At 28.3% G+C, this 14,000-nt stretch overlaps 1 long non-coding RNA gene across 2 annotated transcripts in view; it reads left to right on the top strand.

Moving 5' to 3' along the window:
* The first annotated feature begins 7,208 nt into the window (after positions 1–7,208).
* LOC136981594 (uncharacterized) overlaps positions 7,209–14,000 on the top strand; it is a 32,151-nt gene continuing 25,359 nt past the window's right edge. For both annotated transcript variants that reach the window (XR_010881744.1, XR_010881743.1), the window contains exons 1-2: positions 7,209–7,431; positions 9,671–9,811. This is a non-coding gene — a long non-coding RNA (uncharacterized lncRNA). The remainder of the gene's footprint in view (positions 7,432–9,670; positions 9,812–14,000) is intronic.

The following is a 14,000-nucleotide window of genomic DNA, read 5'->3' as shown; positions in this document are numbered from 1 at the left end:
TGGATCAATTTAGAAATTTTCATAAGAGATTGTTCATCCGGATTGTCTACTCCCTTCTCCCACCCCCCGACCATCCTTTTTTAGGTATATGATTTTCAAGGAAAAACCGTAGAACGAAAGAATTAAAATCGAATTTTAAAAATATATAAATCTTGCATATTAGCTTACAGTGTATATTGGAAAGCGGGATTATTGTTAAGTTTTATGTTTTACCCAGGGCTGAGGAGTCGTGTAAAAATCTACCGACACCGACTTTGCCTTACCATCCGACTCCAAGTAAGGGCGAACTTGTTGACCAAAACAGGCCCGGGAATTTTGATGTCATCACGTGACCTCAGAATAAAAGATTCAATAAATAGCGTTCTAATAAAGATAGAACGTAGAAACGTTTTTATTCCAAAGCTAAAAGACTCCTCTAAGTAATGACACAGTCAATATAGCCTATATACGTGTTTTCGATAATTTTTACTTTCCCGGCTGTTATATGTAACTGAGGAAAAGTGTAGCGATCGGTCAAAAATTGACCCCTCCCAAATTTTTACATTTTTGGACTCAGGACACGTTGAAATGGCGAGATATGCAAAAGATTCGTTTTTTCTTTCCCTCCCGTATGTATTGTGTGGGTGGGGCACGAATTTGTTCATCCTGTTTGAAGCCTAATAACTTCTGTGGTTTTTAAATTGGAGTTGGATGGTTTAACTGAGAAGTTATTAAGCTTCAAAGTGGTTGAACTAAATCGTGCCCCCATACACATTCCAACATTTCAGACGAGAACATCTTAATGGGTTTTACTGTACTATTATAAAATGACAAAAAGCTTAATTTTGAGGGTAGAGACGAGTTTCATAAAAAATTGTGGACGCTAATAAAGAGTAAAATAATCATTAAGTCCGACTACACTGAAGATATGACACATGACTCCTATGTCTCCACCTTGTTTATCTTTAATTAAGAACCAAAATTTAATAGCATTAATACCCATTTATACACAAGCTACTATGCCAAATCTCGTTTCTTAAACTTTACCTATTCTGAGATATTGTTTAATATTTCATAACAGAGAGTAAAGAAATTAAACAAAGTAGAGCCAATACAAACACACACATACACATACACACGAATATTCCCTCTTTATTTGACATTTTTTTTTCGGTTCAGGAGGTCTGTTAACATGTAGATTTGCAAAAAACTCGGAGGGTCAAATTTGACACGATTCCAATACTTTTCCGTTTTCAAGTTGGGAAGTAAAAAGGAGTCGGAGTCAGCGGATTTTTGACGACTCCGACTCCGTAGCCCTAGTTTTACCTGAAAAATCTCCCTTTTTGCCAAAAATAAGGAAGAACATTTATGCAACACATGAAACTTAAAATGTAAATAAATTTTAAAAATTTTAAGTTATATTTAAATATATTTTTTTATAAAATACAGTAATTACTTAATTATTTTTCCGCGTGTAATTAACATTCTATAATTCTTATACGGGGTGGTTAGATGTTTCTTATCCTTATATTAAATGCTTATAAAAGATTTATTCCAATAATTGTCTATATACAACTCCTAGACAAAAAAAAAATTAGAATATTCACCTAACTGAAAGTTTAGAGTGCAACCTTCGGCATGTAATTCGGCTACTAACGTTTACTCCAGTTGCTCTCCATTGTGCATGCGAGTGTTAAACGCTTTTAAAGCGGTTTCGCACGACAATCCTCTTCAAGTTTCTCTCATTCCTCGCAATCGTTGCTCGTTTACGTCCACATTTCTGGAGTTTTTTAGTTAAAACTTGAACATGGTTTTGTTGTTTCAGTATTCTAGAGACTGTTGGCTGAGAGCACTTTACATAATTCGCAATTTCTTTTTGGTTTCTTCCCGCTTTGTGCAAGGCTATGATCGTATCTTTAGTTCTGTCACTAATGTCGCGTTTACGCCCCATGTACTGTTCTACTGCTCTGCCCAGCAATATGAATTTGCATTATAATTTTGTTTTATATGGCTGTTTGTCTGGCTGATTTTGCTAATATTCTAATTTTTTGTCACGGTAAAAGTGTTATTCAATTTTTTTTCGTCATTTCACTTTCATTCATAAAAAAAACTTTTGAGTTAATTTTTCTGATTAATGGGTATAATAAATATACATATACATTGTTTATGTAGTGTCGAGAAAAGTTTTGTACTCTGTGTCCATAAGAAAATGTTCACTAAACTTTCAGTTAGGTGAATATTCTAATTTTTGTCTAGGAATTGTAATATTTAACATTTAAAAAATATTGTTTTTTGTTTTTTCCTATAATAAATAATTCCCAGTTAGGTATTTTATAGGTTTAGTTATCAATGCATAAGCTTTATTCACTCAGTATTAAACTATTACAGCCAAACTTCGATTTAATGCCAGCCACCATTTGTTCGTCTGTAAAATTAGCACCCAAATTGAGTGTGGTGTTAATTAAAGTACCTCAAATAGAATTATACGTAGTAACGAGGTCTATGCACTAGTTTCAAAGTCATAATTTGGTGAAATGTCGTTTGCAATGCAAATTCAGTACGTTTATAAATTCATTAGCATTAATTTAAATCAATTTATTTGGGCTTAAAAATAGTTTTATCTGTTTAAACAAATATTTGTGTAAATCAATGTTCATATGAATAAATTTTAGCTAAAATACTACGAATTATTTTAAAACAGTTTAACTCGTGTCGACATTTTAAATTATGCAACTTGCTCAAATGATGATGAATCTTACGAGTAAAATAAAATTTGAAAGTAGTTAAACCTCCGTTTGATTTCAAAAACGATTTGTTCGGCTCTGAAATTGGCATTAAATGGAGTGTTGCGCTAAACCGAAGCACCTCAAAACGTTAATAATTAGGTTATAAGATTAATCCTAGCTTTATCCGATTCACGAGCTTTAGTCCTAACATAGGCTATTAATAAGTAATGAGGTTTACTCACAAGTTTGAAGGTTTGAAAATCTCGTGATTTGGTGATGATTTATATGGTTTGCAATGCAAAATCGCACAAATTCTGAAGGGCTCTCTGTTTAATATTTATGGGAAATATTTGTTAAATAGTATTCATTGGCACTTTACGAGGGTGACCCTATTTACGAGGATGCTATATCGCGTTCTGTCTGTATTTTAATCAGGCAAATTAAAAAAAAAAAAAAATGTGATGACTACTCTAAATTAATCAAAGATTATTCCGAGGTCATTTCTGTAATTATATGAAAAAACAATATTGTCTTTTATAGAGTATGGAAAAGGACAAATTACATAACAATGAATAATTATTTAAATGTTATGTTATTAAGGTTAATATTAAATTTCGAAATTTTATGCACTTAGAAAATATATATATACTGTATATAAACATTGCAATCGGTCAAGGATTTTGTTGATCAATTTGATAGTATATGAGCTGTACGAGAGGAAGATAGTAAAAAAGGGGGATTAATGTACAAAATAAAAATAAATAACTTAAAACCTAAAGTTTGTTAAGAAATAAAATATCCGAAAAACAAAATATATTAATTTAATTTTGAAAGATTTTAATTAAAAAATGTTAAAACGCAAAATAAAAACTGGAATAATCAAGATTGTTTAGCAGAGTTGGGATCTACGAGGTAAGGTTTGGCTAATATATAGGTAAATGGAATAAGAGATAAATGAAATTGAAGAATGAAAAGGTAAATAAGATATTTCACATTTCATTTGCCTATCTACGTAGAATAGTTCAATATTGCGGCTTAAGATCTTAAATTATTGCAATATGAAATTCATTGGTGATGAAAAAATGAAAATAATTACATAGATGTAACATAGATAAATCAATGGAAGTTAATCTAGAAAAACTATTGGTTTTAGCTATATTTCCATTTCTTAAACTACAATAGACTCAAGAGATTTGGTTTTTACTGCAGTTCCATTCCCGTAATTAATAAAGAATTTTATCTAAGAACAGATGATACTCGTTTATGAAGGCAAGAATAATAAAAATGAGCTAGACTACAGAACCAGTCAACTTAATACTTTTAAAAATATGTTGTTAGAAGAATAAGATTTGAAGTAGGAATGAGTGGAATTAATTAAAAAGTTTATAATAAAATATTAAAATTGACGAGAAAATTCAAAAGATATAACTGGAAGTAAAGAATGAAAAATTTGGATGACACATCGATATGGAGATGTATAAATACGTAATTTATTAATAGTTTATTATTATTATTATTATTATTATTAAAAGCAATTTCTTTTACATAATTCAAAGCCAAATCTTCAATAATTTACGATAAAAATTTTCTACAACAATCTTAGTTTTTCTATCATTTATATATTATGACACAGGTTACTTTTTCAATTTTGTCTTTTTTCGTCCTGTAGGACTAACAGCACCTTTTTAATTATTCCCCCCGTGGATTCTGTCGGGTTCATAATAGGGGCTGAATGGTCAGAAATGGGGTCTGATAGATCCAGTATGAGGAGTTAATTGTTAGTTAACATTACTTATTACAAGTTATTAAAGTTGTTAAAAATATTTAAATAAACTTTCATATATATATAGGCCTATATAACGTTTGCACAACACATAGAGACACAAGCGCATGTAAAATTACAAAAGATATAATAATTAAACTAGTTATAATAATAGTTATTTATTATTAAATATACAAAAATTAAATAATTTAGATGAAATAAATGTAATTAAAAAATTATATTTAATTACTTTAAGAAAGTAAATGAAAACAATTAAGTTACATTATGAAATTCATTTAATTAAATTCATTCTATTTTTCAGTTTTGTATTTTTCCGATATAAATAATATTTGTCCTGGAAACAGAAAAGAAAAAAATTTAAATGTTTAAATTACGCAATTTTTCGAGATAATTCTTGTAATGACAAAGCTGGGCTTTATCTCAATCATTTTCACATTTAAAGCAAACTTTTTACTTTACATTAATCATTGCAACAGTTCCCGGAAAGTAATTAGAGAATTTTATACGTAAAGAGTTAAAAAACCGGTAAATTTAGGAAATTTTTTTTTAAATTTCAAATATCGAGAGATCCTAGGCCGTTTATCTTTTTAAAGCCCCCAGTATATTAAAAAAAAGTGTTAACCATTGCGGTTAATGTTACCTTAGGTGCCAAGATGGCGGCTTGTCTTTGATTCCAGCAAGGAAACAGTGGGACGCATGTTCTAACCTAACCTAACCTATTCTAATCATTTGGTTGCTAATAATTATGATAATTTATTAGAATAGGTTAGGTTAGGTTAGAACATGCGTCCCACTGTTTCCTTGCTGGAATCAAAGACAAGCCGCCATCTTGGCACCTAAGGTAACATTAACCAAAATTGCATTATATTTTTAAAAAAAATGTCTTTTTTCTTAATACACAAGAAATGAAATGGAATGAATAATTTGTAATAATAAGTGGTTTAAACAATCTGTTTTTATTTGTTTCGATTTTATTTACAGGTTTCAAAGAAAAAAGTTTAAAATGGCTTGCCTGGGTCTTTTCATTCTCAGCTCGTATATATAGGCCTATTAATAACAGATAACACGTAACGTTTAATATGCATATTGCATTGAAGGAATGAATGGAATTAAGTTTATTTGAATCGTATTAGGTGCAAAGCGAGGTCGTTTTCAAGGTAGTCACGACGGCTTTAAATCCTTGAAATATCGAAAAGATGTTTGAAAGTGATAACATATTCTGTATTTTTTGTAAAGTGCTATTGCTACTAATTAGTTATTGGAAATCTGCAGTATATTTATGTAAATTTGTTACGTATTAGTAAACTTTTTTATGGGTTCGAATACAATTTATAAAAATGTAGGAGGGCTTAACTTAAATTTCTTTCTGGTTTCTCGCTACCCGGTCGTTCTCGTCGTGAAGTCTGGTCGAATTCACGATTGTTATGAATAAAATTCGCTCTTAATCCCCACTGAGTGGAAAGAGATTAAAAATATATATAGATATAAATACATTCAGATAGTAATAAATTTGAATTTATAGTAAGATCTATAGAACATGTAGGATATAACATTAAAATAATTTATTTAAATAGGCCTAGTATATTAAAGATTTCATTTTTATTACATATAAAAAATTCTAAATAATATTTTAACAACTGAAAATATCAATTTCAAAATTAAGAAAAAGGGTAATGCGATTGTAATTAATTATTTTGGAAGTAATTGATTATCTAAGCTTGAACTAGTGTTATGCATTTCGATGCTTTCATATGAGAAATTTAAGAGCAATTAAATGCCTTATTTTAACTTATTAGCATCTCATACTTTATTGGAGAGTATTTAACTAGAAAAGATGCATTTGATTGTCTTTATTCGAATGAACCTTTCTTCTCGATTTCTGAAATCGTCGGACCTTTCAGATGCCAAGAGGTGTCCGTAGTTGATACCTTTCAATTAACTTTTAAAAAGATTTTAAAATGTAATATGTTTCTAAACAATAAAATATGACAAAAAAGTAAAGATTTTTCTATTTTAATACACAAGAAATGCAACAAAATGAATCTTAGTGTGTTTTTAAGGTCCCGTAAATGTCAAATAGCCCCTCTGCCTCCATAACAGGACATGAAAGCAATTAAAATTAATTTAAATATTTTTATAAAAACTAAGACTTTTTATAAAATTTTGATTTTGAAACTCATGATTATTATTGTATAATAATTATTATTTTTACGGTTTAGCGATGTTTTGGCACTCTTTCATATGGAGCGTTACTTACTTGTTGCTACATTATTAGTTAAATGTCAGTTCTATTATAAGTTATTCATTATTTAATATTTAAATGAAAATTAAATATAATATTAATATTTAATTTTCATTTGAGCATTTTAAGTTATTAAATTTTTATATTATGATCTTTTTAAAATATTATACATATATTAATGGCTTTCTCGATTTCTTCTTGGAGTGAAAGTAACGTATAAGACAGTGTAAAAATAAGCATATAACGATAAAAATAGAGGAATAAATTAAGTAAAATCAAATTAGGCTATTTCAAAATGTTACTATAACGTTTATATATGAAAACGAAGACACAATATTTTTTAAATAATTTAATTTAATACAATGCCTGAAGCAAAACCACTTCTATTTTAATTATTCGTAATTATTTTGTATAATTTGAAAGAGTTAAAATTGTGATAATTATTTTAAAAAGTATTTCTGTCTATGTTACAGGAAAACGAACGTATTTCATAAATAAAATTGCTATTATTTAACATAGAAATCGTCTATAGAAACATTTGGCCTTCAAGATAACTCTATTTACCACCGAACAAGTTTCGTACATAATTTACCTGATGTCAAGTTAACCAAGGACACTTCCCTGCGCAATTATTGCTACCAAACATCGCAGGAAAATAATAGAAGTAACATTACGGAATATCGCATCGTAGGAATAAGCAGGTATTTCTGTCTTTTCTTTATACAAATTATAGTTATTTATAATTAATTTGTAATTTGTATAACTTATAATCTCGAATAAGGATTTATATATGTAATTAACCTTACCTTTGATAGAATGTATTAATTTAATTCTAAGTTTGTTGAAATTATATTTTGAAAAATCATCTTAATGTTAATATAGGGCTTCCAATAGTCAGTTAGCCATTGTAAAAGATAAATTGCTTATTAGTAAACCAACTGTACCAAAATTGTTATAAATATACATAAATTTTGTAAAAATTTAAACGTTTTCTATACTTAACTGAGTTTTGGCCATTCTTTATTTGTTTATAAGCCCTAAGTAATTTATTTATGAATAAGAATTATAAAATTTCTGACTGATATTACATATAATCAGACATACAATTTCTGACTGATATTACATTTTTGTAAAGTGTTAAATAATTATCCGGCAAATCGTATGTGTACTCGGTTAAGATTTCGTTCTTCAAATCACAAACCGTAAAATAAGCTGAAAATTTATTTAATATTGTTTTTTTTTCGTAATTAAAATTTTATAATAACATCTATATAAGTAAATATGATATTTATTATATACAAGAACAGATTTATACATAAGTTACACAAGCTCTAGTTTAGGGCTTCGCGTTAAAAAGTTCTAGTTTAGGGCTTCGCACTTTTAGATATGTTGTTATTTGTAGAAGAAAAAGACCTATTATCCTGTTATATGAAATAATTTAAGATCACAAAAGGCCCTAATCCGGCTCTAATTATATGCGTTTATTATGTATATATATAACTTATATACACACGGAACATATTTAGTAGGTTACATGCAGCATACTTATATCTTTTCATTTATACAATTATTAGATTATGTATTTACTGACTAAAGCCATATCACCTATGTCTTCATTTAAAAGGGTATAGAACAGGGTATGGTGTAGTTCAAACATTTTCATATACTTTTGCTTAAGAAATTAAATTCAAAGTTTCTGCTCATTATATATTCAGAAACATTCTGAGAAAACGGGAAAAGAATGTAATAGCCGGAATTTTTGCCTATATAAAAACATAATTATCATAAATTTATATATTAAACTTAAAGTAATTAACTTTTTTTTTAACATGATAAAACTATAAATAAACTCGTAACCCTGAATGCATGATACACAAATCGAAAACACATCTAGCGTAATGATTATAAAAATTTAATACAAGCTTTTCACTATTATCTCGAGGATTATTCAAGGATATACTAGTAGTTCAATATACCTTGAATAGAATTACATGAATGAAAGAATATGAAGTTGAGTAAACAAACGTAAGGATATTGATAAAAATGTTGTATTAATATATAGGCTAATACGGAATTTATATCATCTAGATCAGAGGTACCCGTGTTTTTTCTTGTCGACCCCTTTCCGAACTTATATTTAATTCTACGACCCCTTCCTATATTGATATAAATAAGAACAAATTATCAAATCCTTCACCCTAGTAATTTCTCGATTGATTACTCGGAGATTGCTAACGATCAAGTTAGGAATCCCTAATCTAAATCAATTTGAAATTAATCTAAAGTTCATTCAGCATAATTTTTATATTTTATAGAAAATAATATTTATTCGAATAAATGCAGCATTTAAATTTAATTAAATTCAAGAGGTAAATACGTTGACGAAATTTTTAATTGCAATCTTCTGATGAATAATGAGAAATCCCTATATAAAAAAAGATCCAAGGTAAAGATTACAAAAACAAAGTAAAAATAACAAAAGGAAATTCCATTAGCCATTTGTAATTTTTTCTTTTTGTTTCTTGGAATTTCGTCATAGTTTCAAAACTTGTACTCTGTTAAGGCACCACAAAGGTGCATAGTTGTTTACGACAGTTAAAACGTCAAGTTCTTAATTTCATTTTAAATACTTTTAAATTACAAAAACAATAGCGAGTCAGCTGACTTTTAATATGAAAATATGACTATCTTATCTACGTTAAAATTTTATTATCTCTAGTATTTAATCAAAACTGGTTCTTTGAAAGGTAAGTTCTTGTATAAACTATAAATTACCTTCTACATCAAGCTTATAATAAGGAAAACGTAAAAAAATATAAATGTAGTTAATCTTTAATACTTTCTATACAGTTTAAGTGAAAGTATATTAGAAAGTATATAAGAAAAAGTGATATATGATTTTTCTTGTGACCTAATTGTGCTTGACCTGTTTTAATTCAGTTCCCCGTTGGTGTTCTTTGGATACTCCCCTCCATGTTATATTTCAAGTACATGTAGCCATTTCCTTTGAATATTTACTCGTGACCTGAAAAATAATGAGTTTTTTTGAATTGATCAAAGGAATTGAATTTTCCTTTAATGGTAAGTCATTAATTATATTTTTATTAATTAAACTTTAATGAGTATTCATTTTAAATACGCGTGAAAATATATATTATCCAATGAAGAATTTAGGTTAAAAATAGATAATTTTTGAATTTATTCAGTGTGTTAAGGATGCGTAATATACGATAATATACTTTACTGTAAACGTTTTTTATTACTAATATAAATTATGTAACATATTATAATTTGTAAGTGGAAAAATAGTGTTTTAATTTTATTGGGGAAATTTTAAATATTCTATTAATATTAATGAATAATTTGTGGTTTTTGGAAAAGGAAATAGGTTAAAAATCGTGCAATTTTTTTGGTATTTGTCAAAATATATTTCGACAAATATCTTGTAAACTATCGAGCATGTACTTAGATTATCAGCTGATATATTTCACGTGGTTTCAGGTGACAGAAGACCTGTTTGTGTCAACAAATAGGCCTAAATTAAACTATTAATTTAAAGCGCTTAATTGTAACATGTAACGGATATTTTATATTTAATTATATATTTTTAATATACTTTGTATTTCCTGTTCAATTTGAAAAATATAGAAAGCAATGCATTTTTCGATGTTACTAAAATAAAATATTTTAAAATATGTCTTGATACAATATGAGTCTTCTTTCTTATAATGATTCTTTAATAGAAGAATTGCTTGTACTTTTCAATTTTTTGATTTTTTAATGTTTTTGTTCTTGTGGGTATTAAGAAGACCTCTTTTTTCTCTGCTTCATCATAAATTAAATCATGCCCACAATGGTGAGGGAGCTGATCCGATGTACTGTACCGTACTTACAATTAGATAGATATATTAAAAGTTGATTTAAGATAATCTTATGCAAATGCACGAAGTCGTAAGCCAGTGGAAACCTCGTACTTTAATATATTTGTTACATCTGATATCTAATAATTTGTTAAGCTTTGAATAAACTGTTAAGTATTAGGAAATCTTGCGCCATCCCAAAAACTTGTTTCAACACTGTGTTGATGTCGTGAAAGCCATTGCCCTAGCAAAAGTCTATTGCGTAAGTTTAAACATCTTAGAAAAGTCATCCTGAACATTTCTGACGATTCAAATTAGACTCGAACCCGGTTCTCTCAGAACGTATTTACTGCCGAAGTGACCCTTTGTTTTCAATTATTAAAACACGTTAATCTATTACGGTATCAGTTCTTTCTCAGTTTTATCCATAAAACAGAATAATAATTTGTTAATTTGCAGTGAATTACTATAAAATTTTATTTTATTATAAAGTAATACTCCGAAAGAAATTTTCAGAATTGTCAAACATCTACATAAATTAAATAAATTTCTGATTATTAGTCAATAAAAAATAGCAATGTTCGATTCATTTTAAGAAATATAATACAAATAATCAAATATATTTTATTGTATTTATATTATTCTTATATTTATGTTTTCGAAAGGTGAAGTCCTACATTTGTGACTAGCCCAAATCTCGTTTCATCTTTTTCAAGCCCTACTTATGTTTTAACACTATCACACGAATAATTTATTGAGAGTATTTATTAATGTTAGCACTTTTTAAGCAATTAAATTTTTCTCCATTAAAATAAATTCTTGATAAGAAACTCATAAAGTATTATTTTAAATCAATTTAAAATTTTTATCTTACTATATTTATAAATTATAAAATAATAAAATGATTCTGTAATTAATTTTGATAAAGCCAAATTTATTACTTTTACCGCATAATGAAATAATAGTCGTTTTACCTTTTTCTTAAGAAATTCAAGGATAACTTTCTAAACTTAAGACAGTTACACTTTTTGTTTTTCTTCTCTGTTTTTTTTTTTATAATTTAGAACATTAAGTAAATGAAAATAGATTATTCTTAACAGTAATAATCTTATATACAATCATATTTTATTTTAAATTTAATTAGGCCATATTCCTTCTTTTATCTTTTAAAATAATTTTATAGTTTATTTTTTGTAAGTTTTTAAAACGTTTACAGCCAAATTTGTTTTAATTATTTAATAAAGTAAAAATTGCATTACAAATACTAGTCGTATCTTGCTTGCTCGCCATATCCAATCACCTGGAACAACCATTCTTCACTGCAGAGATGACCTTTCTTTGTAGGCTACAACTCTGCACAAATATGTAAAATAGTCTAAAATGTCCACAAGTGACAATCCCAACACAATTAAAAATATAACATGTTTTTGTAAAAAGGTCATCTCTGCAATGAAGAATGGTTGTTCCAGGTGGTTGGATATGGCGAGCAAGCAAGATTCGACTAGTATTTGTAATGCAATTTTTACTTTATTAAATTGTAATTTCCGCCAGCCCTTTTTACAAAAAAATTGTTTTAATTACCTTCATTTTTCCTTTTATTTTCGAATTAGAAAATCATTAATTACATATTTTCATTCTAAGTATTACAAGAGAATAAAACAAATTTATATTGCGTATATGTTTAATCTAAAAACTTCCTCTAAAATTTTGAAATATATCAATTTAATAATTGTATTTTATCGCTAGAATTATTACTTATCTTACTGCAGAAATGAGACAGCAAATTTCCTTAACTATAAAATATTAAACGAAGAAAATTTAATTATACAGGTAATTTATATACATAATAGGCTGTTTCAGGAAATATATATACACATAGGGAAGTCCTTTCCACGTGCGGACAGTCCTACCAACAGACAATTTAAATTTTGCGACACCTTTCTCGTTAAGGGACTTTCCGAGTTTATTGCTAAATGGCATCATATACTTAATCTGCGGTATGAAGTTATGAACTTCAGGCAATCACGTGAGCGCAGGAAGTGGTAAACCAGTTTCAGGAATCTTGTTTAACTTTTTCAGATGACACGTGTAAAATTCTCAGTGAGCATGTTTTGCAGCATCAAAAAGTCCGTGAAAACTATAAACATTCATAACAAATGAAATAATTATCAAAATGAAATGCGGTAAGTATTGTCAACACGTTGAGTTTTGTTGACGTCGATAAAATTAGTTCAAAAAAACCATCACTAGGTGCGTTGATATACAAAAGAAATAAAAACGAAAATCATTTTAATGTGTTTATTAGACAAGTGTTCGATAAGGCCTCTACCACAGGATACAACACAATTTAGGACTGCAGCATGTCAGGATGGATGGATGTTACTTCACTTCGAATAGCATTTTTAAATTTCAACAATGTGGAAAAACCTGATCGGAACACTCGGGAATTTAAATATCCCCAGAATCAAAAAAACACATTGAAAGTCATTTTCATTGTCGTTTGCACGTCTATTCGTGGTCTTTTGTATGTCAACGTCACCTATCAGAAATTTTTGGAACTAATTTTTCTCGTCAACAAAAACGCCTCGTGCTGACAAACAAGCGTCTAGCCCCCGAGCGAGCATTAGTTCTAAATTATGCCTCTAGGGCGAACAGCGCCAATGGCGGCAACTGGATTTGTGTCGTAGTTACAAGCCTCTTCGCCCGATCCGAAGAGTAAAATAGCACGATTATCCTTTTTTTTCGTACTGTCAACGTTGTTGGAATCGTTAGATGTTAAATAAAATGGAATGTAGTGAGTGTGGTTTAAAATATAGTCATAGACAAAGTATAAACAGTACTGCACAATTTGTAATAGGTCTATACAAGTAGGCCTACAATATTCGTGTTTTCTGTTCATAATTATAAATTATAAGTGCTTTGGTCGAAATTATTAGCTAAAAGTAAAAATGAATTAAATTTATGAATAGACACCTTGCTTAAAAATGAATTTTTCTATAAAAATTAATACTATAAGATTATGAAATGAAATTATGAATAAAATAAAACATAGAGAAACTTAAAATTTGATATTCTCCCACTGAGAGAGCTTCTGTTATTATTATAATTAGTAATTGAACGTTTTTAGGCTATATACGTATATGCATAAGTATATAGCCTAAAAAACATTATTATTTGCATTAATTATAAATTCATTACTCACATGACATACGCAACCATAATATTGTCTGGATAACATTACCCCGAATTTTGGAAAGGAGACTTAGGGTAGTTATAGAGAAAAGACAGGGGTTAAAGGCTACAACCTCCTTTCACTCAGCCAAATATAGAAAGGGACGTAATGTTTGCTAGGGGGAACTGCTCGGCAATTTTGTTTCTTAATCAGTGCAACTTCAAGAATTCAATACATA

This window comes from Centruroides vittatus, unplaced genomic scaffold (genome assembly GCF_030686945.1).
Source record: "Centruroides vittatus isolate TY-2023 unplaced genomic scaffold, ASM3068694v2 contig_782, whole genome shotgun sequence".
Lineage (NCBI taxonomy): Eukaryota > Metazoa > Arthropoda > Arachnida > Scorpiones > Buthidae > Centruroides > Centruroides vittatus.
The sequence above is the reverse complement of the archived record's forward strand: the minus strand, read 5'-3'. Positions and strand labels throughout refer to the sequence as shown.